The sequence below is a fragment of the Paramisgurnus dabryanus genome, chromosome 5, assembly GCF_030506205.2.
Source record: "Paramisgurnus dabryanus chromosome 5, PD_genome_1.1, whole genome shotgun sequence".
NCBI classification, from domain to species: Eukaryota; Metazoa; Chordata; class Actinopteri; order Cypriniformes; family Cobitidae; genus Paramisgurnus; species Paramisgurnus dabryanus.
In genome coordinates this window covers 47,213,530-47,234,755 of record NC_133341.1, presented here as the reverse complement: position 1 = coordinate 47,234,755, position 21,226 = coordinate 47,213,530, and the positions used below count along the sequence as shown (strand labels likewise).

The window sequence follows — 21,226 nt, the reverse complement described above, 5'->3', positions numbered from 1 at the left end:
ATTCTTCACGTGAGTGTGATTTGGTGCTCATTTCTTTGACGTGACTGACCGGGCCATCACAGTATGCGTGCACTCCCTGTGGTAGCGTTTGTGGCTCACACTTGCAGAAAAGGGCTTTGATAGGTCTTGCGCATGTATTTTGCCAACTTGTCCTAGCCTCTGTCTTCAGTATGGCACCTGAACATACACACGAAAGTATCCCATATGTAATCTTTTTTCACAAAGCAAGACAGGCTACAAGCTTAACTTTTTGAGATCATTTAGTTACTAAACAAATTGGAATAAGCTTACATCAACGTTCATAATCCTTTTGTAATTCGATAGGTTTAAATGCACTTCTATGGTTGCTCTCAGACATCCCTATTCCGTACAGGTCACCACTGGAGCCTGGCTGCGGAAGAACATTGAAAGTCGGGCTCGTCCGGGATTTGAACCCAGGACCTCTCGCACCCGAAGCGAGAATCATACCCCTAGACCAACGAGCCGAGCGCTGCAGTCGGTCTTCCGTCTTCCACAACGTTGCCGCCAGCATCCACATGCAAAGCCGTAGTCAGTTGGACATGAGGGGAATTGGCTTGAACGGTAGAGCGCTCGCTTGATGTGAAAGACTCAGCCATCGCAGTACATGTGTGTTCCCAATAGGAGCTTTTGAGGCCCACCAGCTACAGAAAAGTTCTTCTCATTGGGTCCTGCTCATACATTTGGCCACAAAAAGCCAGCAGTTCCTCAGTTTGGCAGCTGAGCACACACATGAAAGTCTTTCATACGTATATTCACAAGCAGCTGGAGGTTTACATTCGAGGGGCATCTAGTTGCAATTTAGTATGGGAAACATTTTCTTTCAACGTCCATTTGTCTTCCCGTCATTTCTGGTAAGTTTATTATTACATTTTATTTTAAGATTGTAAACATGAGCTGTGTGTTTCCTTTGGCCTGTACACATGAGCCGTGTATTTCCTGTGGCCTGTTCTTTGGCCTAAGTGTAGATTTTTCGTTCATTTTAAGGTTTAATACATGCTTAATTTGTTTTGTTGAATTGTACTTGCATTTACTGAAATTTGACACCTTGTATACTGTTGGCCCAATGTGACTGTCAAAAGAATGATGTGCTAAAGTGGCTTAAAATACCTCAGATTTAGCTTACAGTGCGAGCGCTCTGGTTGAAAAATGGAGGGGGGTCGTATTGGGGGGAACAAACACTGGCACCCCGGACACGGTTTTGCTTGGAAAGCCAAAAAGTCCCACAGGTCCCACCGAGACTTGAACTCGGGTCGCTGGATTCAGAGTCCAGAGTGCTAACCATTACACCATGGAACCCTGCTGTGGCTAGCGCCTGGCCCACTGGGTCACGGAGAAAAGGTCACTCCGTTTGGGTCATATAGGAAAACAGCTCTCAGAAAGGGGCTTGCAATGCCGAAACCCGGGATCGAACCAGGGACCTTTAGATCTTCAGTCTAACGCTCTCCCAACTGAGCTATTTCGGCCAACCTGGCCTGTCCTGCAAGAATTTCCCTGGAAATTCACAACGAGCAGCAGGAAGCGGCAGAAAAGGTGTCTTGGCCAGTACGGGGATCGAACCCGCGACCTTGGCGTTATTAGCACCACGCTCTAACCAACTGAGCTAACCGGCCACTTGGCCTCATGCTGTCCGGCCAAGGTTTGTGCTAGTGCTGTAGCATTAAGTGGCAAATCTGAAAACGGGCTCGTCCGGGATTTGAACCTCACGCACCTAAAGCGAAAATTTTACCCCTAGGCTAACAAGTCGAGCGCAGCAAATAGCTGCGGCAAGGGGAATTAGCTCAAATGGTAGAGCGCTCGCTTAGCATGCGAGAGGTAGCGGGATCGATGCCCGCATTCTCCACGTGAGCATGACCTGGCGTACTCTTTTTACTGATTTAACAGACTGGCCCGTCGCAGTGTGTGTGCGCTCCCCATGGGAGCATCTGAGACTCGCACCAGCAGCAAAGGGCCTGTTGGGTCCAGCTCGCAAATTTGCAGCAAAAAGCCAACTTCTCCTGGTGTCGGTTTTCAGCATGGCAACTGAAAAACACAGGACAGTCTCCCATATGCAAATTTTCCCACAAGGCAACACAGAGCACAAACTTTTCCTCCGGAGAGCATTTAGTTGCCATTCAAATTGGAATAATTTGTCCAGAAGGTAATGGTTAGTTCTTTCTGCATTTCATTTTGAGATTGTTCACATGAGCTATGTTTTTCACTTTCCTTCCATTTAATTTCTTGAAATGTGTTTTCTCATTTTGGGCTGGTGTCAAAATGAGTACTTGTCAATAATAGTATATGCTAAATGGTTAAAATTTACAACACACCTTGGCGTAAATGTTGATGTATTTTCTTAAATTTGCGTTCCTGCCTAGCGGTCACCACAGTGGGCAGTTCTTCAAAAAGCCATGTCTTCAATTTGCATGATGGCAAAGTTGCACATCAACCTCTGCAGGGGACATTAGTGAAGAAAGGCCAATGACATTAATGAAGAAGTATCAGAAATGCCAAGTGGCTCTGGAATATCACTCACCATTCACTCTATCCTAGGAGACTCTTGCAAATTAAAGCATGTTCACACATCATGTGACATCTAAGAAGCCATATAATGTTTTCATTTTCCAAGTATTGATTTTAGATTGAGAAAAAATTCTGATTAATCATCGGACACCAAATTGGACACCATGCATCCCTAGCTACATTTAAGTCTCATAGCTCCAGGCACCTCAGGGTACCTACTTAAGCCCAGTGGCCAGTATGGTGCACCTTTCCTGGCTAGGAGGGAGTAGTACAAATAGCGTGGTTGTTTTCCAGGGTTCTGGACACAACAAAGGGAAGGTAGCATAATCTGATAGCTAGCAGAAATCGACAGAATACCAGACTTCCAGAGTGTTCAACCTGGCGGCCTACACCAATCAATGTCCATCTTTGTTGGCTTAGACAAAGACTGGGGCCATCAAGGAATCCCTCACCTGGCAGGCAGGTCCCAGGCCTTGTGTCACTGTTAAGAGAAAAAAGGGCTACCGTCGCCGTGGTTTGTCATGGACATTTACGTCCTGCCTTTAAGCAACGAGTCTAAAGACGGGCTCGTCCGGGATTTGAACCCGGGACCTCTCGCACCCTAAGCGAGAATCATACCCCTAGACCAACGAGCCAACCTGCCGTCCTGCTCCACTGGACCTCCGTGATACGTATTTTCACCACTACGCAGCCGGCTTCCACAAGCCAAAGCGGTCACTTGGCTTCTGTAAGGGGATTAGCTCATCATGCGAGTGGTAGCGTGATAAATGCCGGCATTCTTCACGTGAGTGTGATTTGGTGCTCATTTCTTTGACGTGACTGACCGGGCCATCACAGTATGCGTGCACTCCCTGTGGTAGCGTTTGTGGCTCACACTTGCAGAAAAGGGCTTTGATAGGTCTTGCGCATGTATTTTGCCAACTTGTCCTAGCCTCTGTCTTCAGTATGGCACCTGAACATACACACGAAAGTATCCCATATGTAATCTTTTTTCACAAAGCAAGACAGGCTACAAGCTTAACTTTTTGAGATCATTTAGTTACTAAACAAATTGGAATAAGCTTACATCAACGTTCATAATCGTTTTGTAATTCGATAGGTTTAAATGCACTTCTATGGTTGCTCTCAGACATCCCTATTCCGTACAGGTCACCACTGGAGCCTGGCTGCGGAAGAACATTGAAAGTCGGGCTCGTCCGGGATTTGAACCCGGGACCTCTCGCACCCGAAGCGAGAATCATACCCCTAGACCAACGAGCCGAGTGCTGCAGTCAGTCTTCCGTCTTCCACAACGTTGCCGCCAGCATCCACATGCAAAGCCGTAGTCAGTTGGACATGAGGGGAATTGGCTTGAACGGTAGAGCGCTCGCTTGATGTGAAAGACTCAGCCATCGCAGTACATGTGTGTTCCCAATAGGAGCTTTTGAGGCCCACCAGCTACAGAAAAGTTCTTCTCATTGGGTCCTGCTCATACATTTGGCCACAAAAAGCCAGCAGTTCCTCAGTTTGGCAACTGAGCACACACATGAAAGTCTTTCATACGTATATTCACAAGCAGCTGGAGGTTTACATTCGAGGGGCATCTAGTTGCAATTTAGTATGGGAAACATTTTCTTTCACATCCATTTGTCTTCCCGTCATTTCTGGTAAGTTTATTATTACATTTTATTTTAAGATTGTAAACATGAGCTGTGTGTTTCCTTTGGCCTGTACACATGAGCCGTGTATTTCCTGTGGCCTGTTCTTTGGCCTAAGTGTAGATTTTTCGTTCATTTTAAGGTTTAATACATGCTTAATTTGTTTTGTTGAATTGTACTTGCATTTACTGAAATTTGACACCTTGTATACTGTTGGCCCAATGTGACTGTCAAAAGAATGATGTGCTAAAGTGGCTTAAAATACCTCAGATTTAGCTTACAGTGCGAGCGCTCTGGTTGAAAAATGGAGGGGGGTCGTATTGGGGGGAACAAACACTGGCACCCCGGACACGGTTTTGCTTGGAAAGCCAAAAAGTCCCACAGGTCCCACCGAGACTTGAACTCGGGTCGCTGGATTCAGAGTCCAGAGTGCTAACCATTACACCATGGAACCCTGCTGTGGCTAGCGCCTGGCCCACTGGGTCACGGAGAAAAGGTCACTCCGTTTGGGTCATATAGGAAAACAGCTCTCAGAAAGGGGCTTGCAATGCCGAAACCCGGGATCTTCAGTCTAACGCTCTCCCAACTGAGCTATTTCGGCCAGCCTGGCCTGTCCTGCAAGAATTTCCCTGGAAATTCACAACGAGCAGCAGGAAGCGGCAGAAAAGGTGTCTTGGCCAGTACGGGGATCGAACCCGCGACCTTGGCGTTATTAGCACCACGCTCTAACCAACTGAGCTAACCGGCCACTTGGCTTCATGCTGTCCGGCCAAGGTTTGTGCTAGTGCTGTAGCATTAAGTGGCAAATCTGAAAACGGGCTCGTCCGGGATTTGAACCTCACGCACCTAAAGCGAAAATTTTACCCCTAGGCTAACAAGTCGAGCGCAGCAAATAGCTGCGGCAAGGGGAATTAGCTCAAATGGTAGAGCGCTCGCTTAGCATGCGAGAGGTAGCGGGATCGATGCCCGCATTCTCCACGTGAGCATGACCTGGCGTACTCTTTTTACTGATTTAACAGACTGGCCCGTCGCAGTGTGTGTGCGCTCCCCATGGGAGCATCTGAGACTCGCACCAGCAGCAAAGGGCCTGTTGGGTCCAGCTCGCAAATTTGCAGCAAAAAGCCAACTTCTCCTGGTGTCGGTTTTCAGCATGGCAACTGAAAAACACAGGACAGTCTCCCATATGCAAATTTTGCCACAAGGCAACACAGAGCACAAACTTTTCCTCCGGAGAGCATTTAGTTGCCATTCAAATTGGAATAATTTGTCCAGAAGGTAATGGTTAGTTCTTTCTGCATTTCATTTTGAGATTGTTCACATGAGCTATGTTTTTCACTTTCCTTCCATTTAATTTCTTGAAATGTGTTTTCTCATTGTGGGCTGGTGTCAAAATGAGTACTTGTCAATAATAGTATATGCTAAATGGTTAAAATTTACAACACACCTTGGCGTAAATGTTGATGTATTTTCTTAAATTTGCGTTCCTGCCTAGCGGTCACCACAGTGGGCAGTTCTTCAAAAAGCCATGTCTTCAATTTGCATGATGGCAAAGTTGCACATCAACCTCTGCAGGGGACATTAGTGAAGAAAGGCCAATGACACTAATGAAGAAGTATCAGAAATGCCAAGTGGCTCTGGAATATCATTCACCATTCACTCTATCCTAGGAGACTCTTGCAAATTAAAGCATGTTCACACATCATGTGACATCTAAGAAGCCATATAATGTTTTCATTTTCCAAGTATTGATTTTAGATTGAGAAAAAATTCTGATTAATCATCGGACACCAAATTGGACACCATGCATCCCTAGCTACATTTTAGTCTCATAGCTCCAGGCACCTCAGGGTACCTACTTAAGCCCAGTGGCCAGTATGGTGCACCTTTCCTGGCTAGGAGGGAGTAGTACAAATAGCGTGGTTGTTTTCCAGGGTTCTGGACACAACAAAGGGAAGGTAGCATAATCTGATAGCTAGCAGAAATCGACAGAATACCAGACTTCCAGAGTGTTCAACCTGGCGGCCTACACCAATCAATGTCCATCTTTGTTGGCTTAGACAAAGACTGGGGCCATCAAGGAATCCCTCACCTAGAGGAACTGGCTGGCAGGCAGGTCCCAGGCCTTGTGTCACTGTTAAGAGAAAAAAGGGCTACAGTCGCCGTGGTTTGTCATGGACGTTTACGTCCTGCCTTTAAGCAACGAGTCTAAAGGCGGGCTCGTCCGGGATTTGAACCCGGGACCTCTCGCACCCTAAGCGAGAATCATACCCCTAGACCAACGAGCCAACCTGCCGTCCTGCTCCACTGGACCTCCGTGATACGTATTTTCACCACTACGCAGCTGGCTTCCACAAGCCAAAGCGGTCACTTGGCTTCTGTAAGGGGATTAGCTCATCATGCGAGTGGTAGCGTGATAAATGCCGGCATTCTTCACGTGAGTGTGATTTGGTGCTCATTTCTTTGACGTGACTGACCGGGCCATCACAGTATGCGTGCACTCCCTGTGGTAGCGTTTGTGGCTCACACTTGCAGAAAAGGGCTTTGATAGGTCTTGCGCATGTATTTTGCCAACTTGTCCTAGCCTCTGTCTTCAGTATGGCACCTGAACATACACACGAAAGTATCCCATATGTAATCTTTTTTCACAAAGCAAGACAGAGTACAAGCTTAACTTTTTGAGATCATTTAGTTACTAAACAAATTGGAATAAGCTTACATCAACGTTCATAATCCTTTTGTAATTCGATTTAAATGCACTTCTATGGTTGCTCTCAGACATCCCTATTCCGTACAGGTCACCACTGGAGCCTGGCTGCGGAAGAACATTGAAAGTCGGGCTCGTCCGGGATTTGAACCCGGGACCTCTCGCACCCGAAGCGAGAATCATACCCCTAGACCAACGAGCCGAGCGCTGCAGGCGGCCTTCCACAACGTTGCCGCCAGCATCCACATGCAAAGCCGTAGTCAGTTGGACATGAGGGGAATTGGCTTGAACGGTAGAGCGCTCGCTTGATGTGAAAGACTCAGCCATCGCAGTACATGTGTGTTCCCAATAGGAGCTTTTGAGGCCCACCAGCTACAGAAAAGTTCTTCTCATTGGGTCCTGCTCATACATTTGGCCACAAAAAGCCAGCAGTTCCTCAGTTTGGCAGCTGAGCACACACATGAAAGTCTTTCATACGTATATTCACAAGCAGCTGGAGGTTTACATTCGAGGGGCATCTAGTTGCAATTTAGTATGGGAAACATTTTCTTTCAACGTCCATTTGTCTTCCCGTCATTTCTGGTAAGTTTATTATTACATTTTATTCTAAGATTGTAAACATGAGCTGTGTGTTTCCTTTGGCCTGTACACATGAGCCGTGTATTTCCTGTGGCCTATTCTTTGGCCTAAGTGTAGATTTTTCGTTCATTTTAAGGTTTAATACATGCTTAATTTGTTTTGTTGAATTGTACTTGCATTTACTGAAATTTGACACCTTGTATACTGTTGGCCCAATGTGACTGTCAAAAGAATGATGTGCTAAAGTGGCTTAAAATACCTCAGATTTAGCTTACAGTGCGAGCGCTCTGGTTGAAAAATGGAGGGGGGTCGTATTGGGGGGAACAAACACTGGCACCCCAGACACGGTTTTGCTTGGAAAGCCAAAAAGTCCCACAGGTCCCACCGAGACTTGAACTCGGGTCGCTGGATTCAGAGTCCAGAGTGCTAACCATTACACCATGGAACCCTGCTGTGGCTAGCGCCTGGCCCACTGGGTCACGGAGAAAAGGTCACTCCGTTTGGGTCATATAGAAAAACAGCTCTCAGAAAGGGGCTTGCAATGCCGAAACCCGGGATCGAACCAGGGACCTTTAGATCTTCAGTCTAACGCTCTCCCAACTGAGCTATTTCGGCCAGCCTGGCCTGTCCTGCAAGAATTTCCCTGGAAATTCACAACGAGCAGCAGGAAGCGGCAGAAAAGGTGTCTTGGCCAGTACGGGGATCGAACCCGCGACCTTGGCGTTATTAGCACCACGCTCTAACCAACTGAGCTAACCGGCCACTTGGCCTCATGCTGTCCGGCCAAGGTTTGTGCTAGTGCTGTAGCATTAAGTGGCAAATCTGAAAACGGGCTTGTCCGGGATTTGAACCTCACGCACCTAAAGCGAAAATTTTACCCCTAGGCTAACAAGTCGAGCGCAGCAAATAGCTGCGGCAAGGGGAATTAGCTCAAATGGTAGAGCGCTCGCTTAGCATGCGAGAGGTAGCGGGATCGATGCCCGCATTCTCCACGTGAGCATGACCTGGCGTACTCTTTTTACTGATTTAACAGACTGGCCCGTCGCAGTGTGTGTGCGCTCCCCATGGGAGCATCTGAGACTCGCACCAGCAGCAAAGGGCCTGTTGGGTCCAGCTCGCAAATTTGCAGCAAAAAGCCAACTTCTCCTGGTGTCGGTTTTCAGCATGGCAACTGAAAAACACAGGACAGTCTCCCATATGCAAATTTTGCCACAAGGCAACACAGAGCACAAACTTTTCCTCCGGAGAGCATTTAGTTGCCATTCAAATTGGAATAATTTGTCCAGAAGGTAATGGTTAGTTCTTTCTGCATTTCATTTTGAGATTGTTCACATGAGCTATGTTTTTCACTTTCCTTCCATTTAATTTCTTGAAATGTGTTTTCTCATTGTGGGCTGGTGTCAAAATGAGTACTTGTCAATAATAGTATATGCTAAATGGTTAAAATTTACAACACACCTTGGCGTAAATGTTGATGTATTTTCTTAAATTTGCGTTCCTGCCTAGCGGTCACCACAGTGGGCAGTTCTTCAAAAAGCCATGTCTTCAATTTGCATGATGGCAAAGTTGCACATCAACCTCTGCAGGGGACATTAGTGAAGAAAGGCCAATGACACTAATGAAGAAGTATCAGAAATGCCAAGTGGCTCTGGAATATCACTCACCATTCACTCTATCCTAGGAGACTCTTGCAAATTAAAGCATGTTCACACATCATGTGACATCTAAGAAGCCATATAATGTTTTCATTTTCCAAGTATTGATTTTAGATTGAGAAAAAATTCTGATTAATCATCGGACACCAAATTGGACACCATGCATCCCTAGCTACATTTTAGTCTCATAGCTCCAGGCACCTCAGGGTACCTACTTAAGCCCAGTGGCCAGTATGGTGCACCTTTCCTGGCTAGGAGGGAGTAGTACAAATAGCGTGGTTGTTTTCCAGGGTTCTGGACACAACAAAGGGAAGGTAGCATAATCTGATAGCTAGCAGAAATCGACAGAAAACCAGACTTCCAGAGTGTTCAACCTGGCGGCCTACACCAATCAATGTCCATCTTTGTTGGCTTAGACAAAGACTGGGGCCATCAAGGAATCCCTCACCTGGCAGGCAGGTCCCAGGCCTTGTGTCACTGTTAAGAGAAAAAAGGGCTACAGTCGCCGTGGTTTGTCATGGACGTTTACGTCCTGCCTTTAAGCAACGAGTCTAAAGGCGGGCTCGTCCGGGATTTGAACCCGGGACCTCTCGCACCCTAAGCGAGAATCATACCCCTAGACCAACGAGCCAACCTGCCGTCCTGCTCCACTGGACCTCCGTGATACGTATTTTCACCACTACGCAGCCGGCTTCCACAAGCCAAAGCGGTCACTTGGCTTCTGTAAGGGGATTAGCTCATCATGCGAGTGGTAGCGTGATAAATGCCGGCATTCCTCACGTGAGTGTGATTTGGTGCTCATTTCTTTGACGTGACTGACCGGGCCATCACAGTATGCGTGCACTCCCTGTGGTAGCGTTTGTGGCTCACACTTGCAGAAAAGGGCTTTGATAGGTCTTGCGCATGTATTTTGCCAACTTGTCCTAGCCTCTGTCTTCAGTATGGCACCTGAACATACACACGAAAGTATCCCATATGTAATCTTTTTTCACAAAGCAAGACAGAGTACAAGCTTAACTTTTTGAGATCATTTAGTTACTAAACAAATTGGAATAAGCTTACATCAACGTTCATAATCCTTTTGTACTTCGATAGGTTTAAATGCACTTCTATGGTTGCTCTCAGACATCCCTATTCCGTACAGGTCACCACTGGAGCCTGGCTGCGGAAGAACATTGAAAGTCGGGCTCGTCCGGGATTTGAACCCGGGACCTCTCGCACCCGAAGCGAGAATCATACCCCTAGACCAACGAGCCGAGCGCTGCAGTCGGTCTTCCGTCTTCCACAACGTTGCCGCCAGCATCCACATGCAAAGCCGTAGTCAGTTGGACATGAGGGGAATTGGCTTGAACGGTAGAGCGCTCGCTTGATGTGAAAGACTCAGCCATCGCAGTACATGTGTGTTCCCAATAGGAGCTTTTGAGGCCCACCAGCTACAGAAAAGTTCTTCTCATTGGGTCCTGCTCATACATTTGGCCACAAAAAGCCAGCAGTTCCTCAGTTTGGCAGCTGAGCACACACATGAAAGTCTTTCATACGTATATTCACAAGCAGCTGGAGGTTTACATTCGAGGGGCATCTAGTTGCAATTTAGTATGGGAAACATTTTCTTTCAACGTCCATTTGTCTTCCCGTCATTTCTGGTAAGTTTATTATTACATTTTATTTTAAGATTGTAAACATGAGCTGTGTGTTTCCTTTGGCCTGTACACATGAGCCGTGTATTTCCTGTGGCCTGTTCTTTGGCCTAAGTGTAGATTTTTCGTTCATTTTAAGGTTTAATACATGCTTAATTTGTTTTGTTGAATTGTACTTGCATTTACTGAAATTTGACACCTTGTATACTGTTGGCCCAATGTGACTGTCAAAAGAATGATGTGCTAAAGTGGCTTAAAATACCTCAGATTTAGCTTACAGTGCGAGCGCTCTGGTTGAAAAATGGAGGGGGGTCGTATTGGGGGGAACAAACACTGGCACCCCGGACACGGTTTTGCTTGGAAAGCCAAAAAGTCCCACAGGTCCCACCGAGACTTGAACTCGGGTCGCTGGATTCAGAGTCCAGAGTGCTAACCATTACACCATGGAACCCTGCTGTGGCTAGCGCCTGGCCCACTGGGTCACGGAGAAAAGGTCACTCCGTTGGGTCATATAGGAAAACAGCTCTCAGAAAGGGGCTTGCAATGCCGAAACCCGGGATCGAACCAGGGACCTTTAGATCTTCAGTCTAACGCTCTCCCAACTGAGCTATTTCGGCCAGCCTGGCCTGTCCTGCAAGAATTTCCCTGCAAATTCACAACGAGCAGCAGGAAGCGGCAGAAAAGGTGTCTTGGCCAGTACGGGGATCGAACCCGCGACCTTGGCGTTATTAGCACCACGCTCTAACCAACTGAGCTAACCGGCCACTTGGCCTCATGCTGTCCGGCCAAGGTTTGTGCTAGTGCTGTAGCATTAAGTGGCAAATCTGAAAACGGGCTCGTCCGGGATTTGAACCTCACGCACCTAAAGCGAAAATTTTACCCCTAGGCTAACAAGTCGAGCGCAGCAAATAGCTGCGGCAAGGGGAATTAGCTCAAATGGTAGAGCGCTCGCTTAGCATGCGAGAGGTAGCGGGATCGATGCCCGCATTCTCCACGTGAGCATGACCTGGCGTACTCTTTTTACTGATTTAACAGACTGGCCCGTCGCAGTGTGTGTGCGCTCCCCATGGGAGCATCTGAGACTCGCACCAGCAGCAAAGGGCCTGTTGGGTCCAGCTCGCAAATTTGCAGCAAAAAGCCAACTTCTCCTGGTGTCGGTTTTCAGCATGGCAACTGAAAAACACAGGACAGTCTCCCATATGCAAATTTTGCCACAAGGCAACACAGAGCACAAACTTTTCCTCCGGAGAGCATTTAGTTGCCATTCAAATTGGAATAATTTGTCCAGAAGGTAATGGTTAGTTCTTTCTGCATTTCATTTTGAGATTGTTCACATGAGCTATGTTTTTCACTTTCCTTCCATTTAATTTCTTGAAATGTGTTTTCTCATTGTGGGCTGGTGTCAAAATGAGTACTTGTCAATAATAGTATATGCTAAATGGTTAAAATTTACAACACACCTTGGCGTAAATGTTGATGTATTTTCTTAAATTTGCGTTCCTGCCTAGCGGTCACCACAGTGGGCAGTTCTTCAAAAAGCCATGTCTTCAATTTGCATGATGGCAAAGTTGCACATCAACCTCTGCAGGGGACATTAGTGAAGAAAGGCCAATGACACTAATGAAGAAGTATCAGAAATGCCAAGTGGCTCTGGAATATCACTCACCATTCACTCTATCCTAGGAGACTCTTGCAAATTAAAGCATGTTCACACATCATGTGACATCTAAAGAAGCCATATAATGTTTTCATTTTCCAAGTATTGATTTTAGATTGAGAAAAAATTCTGATTAATCATCGGACACCAAATTGGACACCATGCATCCCTAGCTACATTTTAGTCTCATAGCTCCAGGCACCTCAGGGTACCTACTTAAGCCCAGTGGCCAGTATGGTGCACCTTTCCTGGCTAGGAGGGAGTAGTACAAATAGCGTGGTTGTTTTCCAGGGTTCTGGACACAACAAAGGGAAGGTAGCATAATCTGATAGCTAGCAGAAATCGACAGAATACCAGACTTCCAGAGTGTTCAACCTGGCGGCCTACACCAATCAATGTCCATCTTTGTTGGCTTAGACAAAGACTGGGGCCATCAAGGAATCCCTCACCTGGCAGGCAGGTCCCAGGCCTTGTGTCACTGTTAAGAGAAAAAAGGGCTACCGTCGCCGTGGTTTGTCATGGACATTTACGTCCTGCCTTTAAGCAACGAGTCTAAAGACGGGCTCGTCCGGGATTTGAACCCGGGACCTCTCGCACCCTAAGCGAGAATCATACCCCTAGACCAACGAGCCAACCTGCCGTCCTGCTCCACTGGACCTCCGTGATACGTATTTTCACCACTACGCAGCCGGCTTCCACAAGCCAAAGCGGTCACTTGGCTTCTGTAAGGGGATTAGCTCATCATGCGAGTGGTAGCGTGATAAATGCCGGCATTCTTCACGTGAGTGTGATTTGGTGCTCATTTCTTTGACGTGACTGACCGGGCCATCACAGTATGCGTGCACTCCCTGTGGTAGCGTTTGTGGCTCACACTTGCAGAAAAGGGCTTTGATAGGTCTTGCACATGTATTTTGCCAACTTGTCCTAGCCTCTGTCTTCAGTATGGCACCTGAACATACACACGAAAGTATCCCATATGTAATCTTTTTTCACAAAGCAAGACAGAGTACAAGCTTAACTTTTTGAGATCATTTAGTTACTAAACAAATTGGAATAAGCTTACATCAACGTTCATAATCCTTTGTAATTCGATTTAAATGCACTTCTATGGTTGCTCTCAGACATCCCTATTCCGTACAGGTCACCACTGGAGCCTGGCTGCGGAAGAACATTGAAAGTCGGGCTCGTCCGGGATTTGAACCCGGGACCTCTCGCACCCGAAGCGAGAATCATACCCCTAGACCAACGAGCCGAGCGCTGCAGTCGGTCTTCCGTCTTCCACAACGTTGCCGCCAGCATCCACATGCAAAGCCGTAGTCAGTTGGACATGAGGGGAATTGGCTTGAACGGTAGAGCGCTCGCTTGATGTGAAAGACTCAGCCATCGCAGTACATGTGTGTTCCCAATAGGAGCTTTTGAGGCCCACCAGCTACAGAAAAGTTCTTCTCATTGGGTCCTGCTCATACATTTGGCCACAAAAAGCCAGCAGTTCCTCAGTTTGGCAGCTGAGCACACACATGAAAGTCTTTCATACGTATATTCACAAGCAGCTGGAGGTTTACATTCGAGGGGCATCTAGTTGCAATTTAGTATGGGAAACATTTTCTTTCAACGTCCATTTGTCTTCCCGTCATTTCTGGTAAGTTTATTATTACATTTTATTTTAAGATTGTAAACATGAGCTGTGTGTTTCCTTTGGCCTGTACACATGAGCCGTGTATTTCCTGTGGCCTGTTCTTTGGCCTAAGTGTAGATTTTTCGTTCATTTTAAGGTTTAATACATGCTTAATTTGTTTTGTTGAATTGTACTTGCATTTACTGAAATTTGACACCTTGTATACTGTTGGCCCAATGTGACTGTCAAAAGAATGATGTGCTAAAGTGGCTTAAAATACCTCAGATTTAGCTTACAGTGCGAGCGCTCTGGTTGAAAAATGGAGGGGGGTCGTATTGGGGGGAACAAACACTGGCACCCCGGACACGGTTTTGCTTGGAAAGCCAAAAAGTCCCACAGGTCCCACCGAGACTTGAACTCGGGTCGCTGGATTCAGAGTCCAGAGTGCTAACCATTACACCATGGAACCCTGCTGTGGCTAGCGCCTGGCCCACTGGGTCACGGAGAAAAGGTCACTCCGTTTGGGTCATATAGGAAAACAGCTCTCAGAAAGGGGCTTGCAATGCCGAAACCCGGGATCGAACCAGGGACCTTTAGATCTTCAGTCTAACGCTCTCCCAACTGAGCTATTTCGGCCAGCCTGGCCTGTCCTGCAAGAATTTCCCTGCAAATTCACAACGAGCAGCAGGAAGCGGCAGAAAAGGTGTCTTGGCCAGTACGGGGATCGAACCCGCGACCTTGGCGTTATTAGCACCACGCTCTAACCAACTGAGCTAACCGGCCACTTGGCCTCATGCTGTCCGGCCAAGGTTTGTGCTAGTGCTGTAGCATGAAGTGGCAAATCTGAAAACGGGCTCGTCCGGGATTTGAACCTCACGCACCTAAAGCGAAAATTTTACCCCTAGGCTAACAAGTCGAGCGCAGCAAATAGCTGCGGCAAGGGGAATTAGCTCAAATGGTAGAGCGCTCGCTTAGCATGCGAGAGGTAGCGGGATCGATGCTCGCATTCTCCACGTGAGCATGACCTGGCTTACTATTTTTACTGATTTAACAGACTGGCCCGTCGCAGTGTGTGTGCGCTCCCCATGGGAGCATCTGAGACTCGCACCAGCAGCAAAGGGCCTGTTGGGTCCAGCTCGCAAATTTGCAGCAAAAAGCCAACTTCTCCTGGTGTCGGTTTTCAGCATGGCAACTGAAAAACACAGGACAGTCTCCCATATGCAAATTTTGCCACAAGGCAACACAGAGCACAAACTTTTCCTCCGGAGAGCATTTAGTTGCCATTCAAATTGGAATAATTTGTCCAGAAGGTAATGGTTAGTTCTTTCTGCATTTCATTTTGAGATTGTTCACATGAGCTATGTTTTTCACTTTCCTTCCATTTAATTTCTTGAAATGTGTTTTCTCATTGTGGGCTGGTGTCAAAATGAGTACTTGTCAATAATAGTATATGCTAAATGGTTAAAATTTACAACACACCTTGGCGTAAATGTTGATGTATTTTCTTAAATTTGCGTTCCTGCCTAGCGGTCACCACAGTGGGCAGTTCTTCAAAAAGCCATGTCTTCAATTTGCATGATGGCAAAGTTGCACATCAACCTCTGCAGGGGACATTAGTGAAGAAAGGCCAATGACACTAATGAAGAAGTATCAGAAATGCCAAGTGGCTCTGGAATATCACTCACCATTCACTCTATCCTAGGAGACTCTTGCAAATTAAAGCATGTTCACACATCATGTGACATCTAAGAAGCCATATAATGTTTTCATTTTCCAAGTATTGATTTTAGATTGAGAAAAAATTCTGATTAATCATCGGACACCAAATTGGACACCATGCATCCCTAGCTACATTTTAGTCTCATAGCTCCAGGCACCTCAGGGTACCTACTTAAGCCCAGTGGCCAGTATGGTGCACCTTTCCTGGCTAGGAGGGAGTAGTACAAATAGCGTGGTGGTTTTCAAGGGTTCTGGACACAACAAAGGGAAGGTAGCATAATCTGATAGCTAGCAGAAATCGACAGAATACCAGACTTCCAGAGTGTTCAACCTGGCGGCCTACACCAATCAATGTCCATCTTTGTTGGCTTAGACAAAGACTGGGGCCATCAAGGAATCCCTCACCTGGCAGGCAGGTCCCAGGCCTTGTGTCACTGTTAAGAGAAAAAAGGGCTACCGTCGCCGTGGTTTGTCATGGACATTTACGTCCTGCTTTTAAGCAACGAGTCTAAAGACGGGCTCGTCCGGGATTTGAACCCGGGACCTCTCGCACCCTAAGCGAGAATCATACCCCTAGACCAACGAGCCAACCTGCCGTCCTGCTCCACTGGACCTCCGTGATACGTATTTTCACCACTACGCAGCCGGCTTCCACAAGCCAAAGCGGTCACTTGGCTTCTGTAAGGGGATTAGCTCATCATGCGAGTGGTAGCGTGATAAATGCCGGCATTCTTCACGTGAGTGTGATTTGGTGCTCATTTCTTTGACGTGACTGACCGGGCCATCACAGTATGCGTGCACTCCCTGTGGTAGCGTTTGTGGCTCACACTTGCAGAAAAGGGCTTTGATAGGTCTTGCACATGTATTTTGCCAACTTGTCCTAGCCTCTGTCTTCAGTATGGCACCTGAACATACACACGAAAGTATCCCATATGTAATCTTTTTTCACAAAGCAAGACAGAGTACAAGCTTAACTTTTTGAGATCATTTAGTTACTAAACAAATTGGAATAAGCTTACATCAACGTTCATAATCCTTTTGTAATTCGATTTAAATGCACTTCTATGGTTGCTCTCAGACATCCCTATTCCGTACAGGTCACCACTGGAGCCTGGCTGCGGAAGAACATTGAAAGTCGGGCTCGTCCGGGATTTGAACCCGGGACCTCTCGCACCCGAAGCGAGAATCATACCCCTAGACCACCGAGCCGAGCGCTGCAGTCGGTCTTCCGTCTTCCACAACGTTGCCGCCAGCATCCACATGCAAAGCCGTAGTCAGTTGGACATGAGGGGAATTGGCTTTAACGGTAGAGCGCTCGCTTGATGTGAAAGACTCAGCCATCGCAGTACATGTGTGTTCCCAATAGGAGCTTTTGAGGCCCACCAGCTACAGAAAAGTTCTTCTCATTGGGTCCTGCTCATACATTTGGCCACAAAAAGCCAGCAGTTCCTCAGTTTGGCAGCTGAGCACACACATGAAAGTCTTTCATACGTATATTCACAAGCAGCTGGAGGTTTACATTCGAGGGGCATCTAGTTGCAATTTAGTATGGGAAACATTTTCTTTCAACGTCCATTTGTCTTCCCGTCATTTCTGGTAAGTTTATTATTACATTTTATTTTAAGATTGTAAACATGAGCTGTGTGTTTCCTTTGGCCTGTACACATGAGCCGTGTATTTCCTGTGGCCTGTTCTTTGGCCTAAGTGTAGATTTTTCGTTCATTTTAAGGTTTAATACATGCTTAATTTGTTTTGTTGAATTGTACTTGCATTTACTGAAATTTGACACCTTGTATACTGTTGGCCCAATGTGACTGTCAAAAGAATGATGTGCTAAAGTGGCTTAAAATACCTCAGATTTAGCTTACAGTGCGAGCGCTCTGGTTGAAAAATGGAGGGGGGTCGTATTGGGGGGAACAAACACTGGCACCCCGGACACGGTTTTGCTTGGAAAGCCAAAAAGTCCCACAGGTCCCACCGAGACTTGAACTCGGGTCGCTGGATTCAGAGTCCTGAGTGCTAACCATTACACCATGGAACCCTGCTGTGGCTAACGCCTGGCCCACTGGGTCACGGAGAAAAGGTCACTCCGTTTGGGTCATATAGGAAAACAGCTCTCAGAAAGGGGCTTGCAATGCCGAAACCCGGGATCGAACCAGGGACCTTTAGATCTTCAGTCTAACGCTCTCCCAACTGAGCTATTTCGGCCAGCCTGGCCTGTCCTGCAAGAATTTCCCTGCAAATTCACAACGAGCAGCAGGAAGCGGCAGAAAAGGTGTCTTGGCCAGTACGGGGATCGAACCCGCGACCTTGGCGTTATTAGCACCACGCTCTAACCAACTGAGCTAACCGGCCACTTGGCCTCATGCTGTCCGGCCAAGGTTTGTGCTAGTGCTGTAGCATTAAGTGGCAAATCTGAAAACGGGCTCGTCCGGGATTTGAAACTCACGCACCTAAAGCGAAAATTTTACCCCTAGGCTAACAAGTCGAGCGCAGCAAATAGCTGCGGCAAGGGGAATTAGCTCAAATGGTAGAGCGCTCGCTTAGCATGCGAGAGGTAGCGGGATCGATGCCAGCATTCTCCACGTGAGCATGTCCTGGCGTACTCTTTTTACTGATTTAACAGACTGGCCCGTCGCAGTGTGTGTGCGCTCCCCATGGGAGCATCTGAGACTCGCACCATCAGCAAAGGGCCTGTTGGGTCCAGCTCGCAAATTTGCAGCAAAAAGCCAACTTCTCCTGGTGTCGGTTTTCAGCATGGCAACTGAAAAACACAGGACAGTCTCCCATATGCAAATTTTGCCACAAGGCAACACAGAGCACAAACTTTTCCTCCGGAGAGCATTTAGTTGCCATTCAAATTGGAATAATTTGTCCAGAAGGTAATGGTTAGTTCTTTCTGCATTTCATTTTGAGATTGTTCACATGAGCTATGTTTTTCACTTTCCTTCCATTTAATTTCTTGAAATGTGTTTTCTCATTGTGGGCTGGTGTCAAAATGAGTACTTGTCAATAATAGTATATGCTAAATGGTTAAAATTTACAACACACCTTGGCGTAAATGTTGATGTATTTTCTTAAATTTGCGTTCCTGCCTAGCGGTCACCACAGTGGGCAGTTCTTCAAAAAGCCATGTCTTCAATTTGCATGATGGCAAAGTTGCACATCAACCTCTGCAGGGGACATTAGTGAAGAAAGGCCAATGACACTAATGAAGAAGTATCAGAAATGCCAAGTGGCTCTGGAATATCACTCACCATTCACTCTATCCTAGGAGACTCTTGCAAATGAAAGCATGTTCACATGTTCACTTCAGGCGGAAGTCTGCCACGAGTTGGGCCACGTTGGGTTCGCGTCTAAATCAATGTTTAAAATCAGCGTTTAAACAACGGTTACAGTGTTTAAACAACGGTTACTGTTTCTGATTTATGATGGGACCAAAGAAAAATCAGCAGATTGATGAATGTGATGAGATCAAAAAATCGCTAGACTTCCTGGCAGAGGAAATTTCTGCTGTCAGGCTGCAACAGAAAAGTATCCTGGATCTGGTCGAGGAGGTGAAGGCTTTGCGGATTCTGAATGCCGAGAAAGAAAAGAGAATTACATACCTTGAGAGCAGAGTGGCGGACTTGGAACAATATTCAAGAATGAATGAAGTTGTTATCACAGGGCTCCAAATTAAACCCCGGTCATACGCTCGAGCGGTGGCGGCTGACAGCGGGGGTGAACCCGGTGAAATGGAGGCTAACTCCACGGAGCAACAGGTAGTTGCCTTCTTACAGAATAAAGGGATTCAGTTAGACCGTAATTCCATTGAAGTTTGCCACCCTCTGCCAAGGAAGAACGCAAGTGATAAATCAGCGGTCATTATGAGGTTTGTTAACCGAAAACATAAGACTGCATTGTTAAAACAGAGCAGGAATCTTAAAGGCTCAAATGTCTTCATCAACGAAAACCTCACAAAATATAACGCTGACATAGCTAAAAAAGCACGCTACTTGAAGAAACAGAGGAAAATTCAAAATACCTGGACTACAAACTGTAAAATATTTATTAAGCTAAATGGATCAACGGAGGAAGCTAAAGTACTTGTCATCAGAAAGATTGAAGAACTGGATAAGTATCAGTGATGAATATGATTTGGACTATAAGGTAACAAAAGCAATTACACAATGACATGATACACGTTGAAAGAATTCTTTCTGTTACATATGATGAGTATTGATCAAGACCAGCAAGAACTGAAAACATTTCATTATATGGACTATAACTCACAGGATTTGGGAAAAGATATAGACCCAGACAATAACTTCTTCCACACTATCAAAAATAACTGTAGATACTACACTGATGAACAATATAACGAACTGATTAAATCAAACGGTAAATTATCGATTATCCATTTTAATAGTAGAAGCCTGTATGCCAACTTTAATAATATTAAGAACTATTTACATGGATTTTCAGAACCATTCAAGATTATAGCTGTATCTGAAACATGGATCAATACGGAAAAAGGGATGGACTTTGAGCTGGATGGTTATGAATTTAGATATATCAATAGACAAAACAAGGGTGGAGGAGGAGTAGCACTATATATAGATAAATCTTTGAACTTTAAGGTGCTTGAAAATATGACAGCAGTGGTTGATAACTTATTAGAATGTATAACAATAGAAGTATATATGGAAAAATTTAAAAATGTTATCATAAGTTGTATATATAGGGCACCTGGCTCGAACATAGAACAATTCAAGGACTGGATGGAGTTTGTGTTTACAAAAAAAAGCCATAAAAACATCTTTATTTGTGGGGATTTCAATATTGACCTATTGAATCCTAGTAAACATAAATCTACTGATGAATTTATTAATACTATGTACAGTATGAGTCTATTTCCGATAATAACCAGACCAAGTAGAATTACATCTTATTGTGCCACCCTAATTGACAATATTTTTACTAATAATATTGAGAACAATACAGTGAATGGTTTATTGACTATTGATATAAGTGATCATCTGCCAGTTTTTACAGTTTTTGATTGTAAATGTAGGATTAAAAAGCTTGATAGGCAATCAGAAATTAGAAGAGTGAGGTCAAAGGAATCTATTAACAAATTGAAAAAAGATCTATTGGCACAGAATTGGGATGTAATATATCAGGAAAATGACATTGATAATGCATATGACACATTCTTAGAACTTTTTATGTATATATATGACAAAAATTGTCCTAAAAAAGAATATAACAGAAAATTAAGTAATACAAATTGCCCATGGATTACAAAAGGAATACAGAACGCATGTAAAAAGAAAAATACACTATACAGGGAATTTATAAGACATAGAACTATAGAGAAAGAAAATAAATATAAAAAATATAAAAATAAGTTAATTCAAATTATAAGGGCTTCTAAGAAGGAGTATTATAGGAAAAAAATAAGTAATAATTTAAATAACATTAAAGGAATTTGGGATACAATGAATAGTATTATAAAAAA

The 21,226-nt window shown here is 45.5% G+C and overlaps 32 non-coding genes across 32 annotated transcripts; 4 read left to right on the top strand and 28 right to left on the bottom strand.

The window, feature by feature from the left end:
• Window positions 1-413: 413 nt before the first annotated feature.
• Window positions 414-485, bottom strand: trnap-cgg (transfer RNA proline (anticodon CGG)). The gene has a single exon. It is a non-coding gene; the product is annotated as a tRNA-Pro (tRNA).
• Window positions 486-1,245: 760 nt separating this feature from the next.
• On the bottom strand, window positions 1,246-1,317 carry trnaq-cug (transfer RNA glutamine (anticodon CUG)). Its single transcript has one exon. It is a non-coding gene; the product is annotated as a tRNA-Gln (tRNA).
• A 94-nt stretch (window positions 1,318-1,411) lies between these two features.
• Window positions 1,412-1,484, bottom strand: trnaf-gaa (transfer RNA phenylalanine (anticodon GAA)). The gene has a single exon. It is a non-coding gene; the product is annotated as a tRNA-Phe (tRNA).
• Window positions 1,485-1,557: 73 nt separating this feature from the next.
• trnai-aau (transfer RNA isoleucine (anticodon AAU)) lies at window positions 1,558-1,631 on the bottom strand. The gene has a single exon. It is a non-coding gene; the product is annotated as a tRNA-Ile (tRNA).
• Window positions 1,632-1,788: 157 nt separating this feature from the next.
• On the top strand, window positions 1,789-1,861 carry trnaa-agc (transfer RNA alanine (anticodon AGC)). Its single transcript has one exon. It is a non-coding gene; the product is annotated as a tRNA-Ala (tRNA).
• A 1,222-nt stretch (window positions 1,862-3,083) lies between these two features.
• trnap-agg (transfer RNA proline (anticodon AGG)) lies at window positions 3,084-3,155 on the bottom strand. Its single transcript has one exon. It is a non-coding gene; the product is annotated as a tRNA-Pro (tRNA).
• A 553-nt stretch (window positions 3,156-3,708) lies between these two features.
• trnap-cgg (transfer RNA proline (anticodon CGG)) lies at window positions 3,709-3,780 on the bottom strand. The gene has a single exon. It is a non-coding gene; the product is annotated as a tRNA-Pro (tRNA).
• A 759-nt stretch (window positions 3,781-4,539) lies between these two features.
• Window positions 4,540-4,611, bottom strand: trnaq-cug (transfer RNA glutamine (anticodon CUG)). The gene has a single exon. It is a non-coding gene; the product is annotated as a tRNA-Gln (tRNA).
• Window positions 4,612-4,831: 220 nt separating this feature from the next.
• Window positions 4,832-4,905, bottom strand: trnai-aau (transfer RNA isoleucine (anticodon AAU)). Its single transcript has one exon. It is a non-coding gene; the product is annotated as a tRNA-Ile (tRNA).
• Window positions 4,906-5,062: 157 nt separating this feature from the next.
• trnaa-agc (transfer RNA alanine (anticodon AGC)) lies at window positions 5,063-5,135 on the top strand. Its single transcript has one exon. It is a non-coding gene; the product is annotated as a tRNA-Ala (tRNA).
• Window positions 5,136-6,370: 1,235 nt separating this feature from the next.
• trnap-agg (transfer RNA proline (anticodon AGG)) lies at window positions 6,371-6,442 on the bottom strand. Its single transcript has one exon. It is a non-coding gene; the product is annotated as a tRNA-Pro (tRNA).
• A 549-nt stretch (window positions 6,443-6,991) lies between these two features.
• On the bottom strand, window positions 6,992-7,063 carry trnap-cgg (transfer RNA proline (anticodon CGG)). Its single transcript has one exon. It is a non-coding gene; the product is annotated as a tRNA-Pro (tRNA).
• A 753-nt stretch (window positions 7,064-7,816) lies between these two features.
• trnaq-cug (transfer RNA glutamine (anticodon CUG)) lies at window positions 7,817-7,888 on the bottom strand. The gene has a single exon. It is a non-coding gene; the product is annotated as a tRNA-Gln (tRNA).
• Window positions 7,889-7,982: 94 nt separating this feature from the next.
• On the bottom strand, window positions 7,983-8,055 carry trnaf-gaa (transfer RNA phenylalanine (anticodon GAA)). The gene has a single exon. It is a non-coding gene; the product is annotated as a tRNA-Phe (tRNA).
• Window positions 8,056-8,128: 73 nt separating this feature from the next.
• trnai-aau (transfer RNA isoleucine (anticodon AAU)) lies at window positions 8,129-8,202 on the bottom strand. Its single transcript has one exon. It is a non-coding gene; the product is annotated as a tRNA-Ile (tRNA).
• Window positions 8,203-8,359: 157 nt separating this feature from the next.
• On the top strand, window positions 8,360-8,432 carry trnaa-agc (transfer RNA alanine (anticodon AGC)). The gene has a single exon. It is a non-coding gene; the product is annotated as a tRNA-Ala (tRNA).
• Window positions 8,433-9,654: 1,222 nt separating this feature from the next.
• On the bottom strand, window positions 9,655-9,726 carry trnap-agg (transfer RNA proline (anticodon AGG)). The gene has a single exon. It is a non-coding gene; the product is annotated as a tRNA-Pro (tRNA).
• Window positions 9,727-10,279: 553 nt separating this feature from the next.
• trnap-cgg (transfer RNA proline (anticodon CGG)) lies at window positions 10,280-10,351 on the bottom strand. The gene has a single exon. It is a non-coding gene; the product is annotated as a tRNA-Pro (tRNA).
• A 760-nt stretch (window positions 10,352-11,111) lies between these two features.
• Window positions 11,112-11,183, bottom strand: trnaq-cug (transfer RNA glutamine (anticodon CUG)). Its single transcript has one exon. It is a non-coding gene; the product is annotated as a tRNA-Gln (tRNA).
• Window positions 11,184-11,276: 93 nt separating this feature from the next.
• On the bottom strand, window positions 11,277-11,349 carry trnaf-gaa (transfer RNA phenylalanine (anticodon GAA)). Its single transcript has one exon. It is a non-coding gene; the product is annotated as a tRNA-Phe (tRNA).
• A 73-nt stretch (window positions 11,350-11,422) lies between these two features.
• Window positions 11,423-11,496, bottom strand: trnai-aau (transfer RNA isoleucine (anticodon AAU)). Its single transcript has one exon. It is a non-coding gene; the product is annotated as a tRNA-Ile (tRNA).
• Window positions 11,497-11,653: 157 nt separating this feature from the next.
• Window positions 11,654-11,726, top strand: trnaa-agc (transfer RNA alanine (anticodon AGC)). The gene has a single exon. It is a non-coding gene; the product is annotated as a tRNA-Ala (tRNA).
• A 1,223-nt stretch (window positions 11,727-12,949) lies between these two features.
• On the bottom strand, window positions 12,950-13,021 carry trnap-agg (transfer RNA proline (anticodon AGG)). The gene has a single exon. It is a non-coding gene; the product is annotated as a tRNA-Pro (tRNA).
• Window positions 13,022-13,569: 548 nt separating this feature from the next.
• Window positions 13,570-13,641, bottom strand: trnap-cgg (transfer RNA proline (anticodon CGG)). The gene has a single exon. It is a non-coding gene; the product is annotated as a tRNA-Pro (tRNA).
• A 760-nt stretch (window positions 13,642-14,401) lies between these two features.
• Window positions 14,402-14,473, bottom strand: trnaq-cug (transfer RNA glutamine (anticodon CUG)). The gene has a single exon. It is a non-coding gene; the product is annotated as a tRNA-Gln (tRNA).
• Window positions 14,474-14,567: 94 nt separating this feature from the next.
• Window positions 14,568-14,640, bottom strand: trnaf-gaa (transfer RNA phenylalanine (anticodon GAA)). The gene has a single exon. It is a non-coding gene; the product is annotated as a tRNA-Phe (tRNA).
• Window positions 14,641-14,713: 73 nt separating this feature from the next.
• trnai-aau (transfer RNA isoleucine (anticodon AAU)) lies at window positions 14,714-14,787 on the bottom strand. Its single transcript has one exon. It is a non-coding gene; the product is annotated as a tRNA-Ile (tRNA).
• Window positions 14,788-16,239: 1,452 nt separating this feature from the next.
• On the bottom strand, window positions 16,240-16,311 carry trnap-agg (transfer RNA proline (anticodon AGG)). Its single transcript has one exon. It is a non-coding gene; the product is annotated as a tRNA-Pro (tRNA).
• A 549-nt stretch (window positions 16,312-16,860) lies between these two features.
• trnap-cgg (transfer RNA proline (anticodon CGG)) lies at window positions 16,861-16,932 on the bottom strand. Its single transcript has one exon. It is a non-coding gene; the product is annotated as a tRNA-Pro (tRNA).
• Window positions 16,933-17,692: 760 nt separating this feature from the next.
• trnaq-cug (transfer RNA glutamine (anticodon CUG)) lies at window positions 17,693-17,764 on the bottom strand. Its single transcript has one exon. It is a non-coding gene; the product is annotated as a tRNA-Gln (tRNA).
• Window positions 17,765-17,858: 94 nt separating this feature from the next.
• Window positions 17,859-17,931, bottom strand: trnaf-gaa (transfer RNA phenylalanine (anticodon GAA)). The gene has a single exon. It is a non-coding gene; the product is annotated as a tRNA-Phe (tRNA).
• Window positions 17,932-18,004: 73 nt separating this feature from the next.
• trnai-aau (transfer RNA isoleucine (anticodon AAU)) lies at window positions 18,005-18,078 on the bottom strand. Its single transcript has one exon. It is a non-coding gene; the product is annotated as a tRNA-Ile (tRNA).
• Between the last annotated feature and the right edge of the window lie 3,148 nt (window positions 18,079-21,226).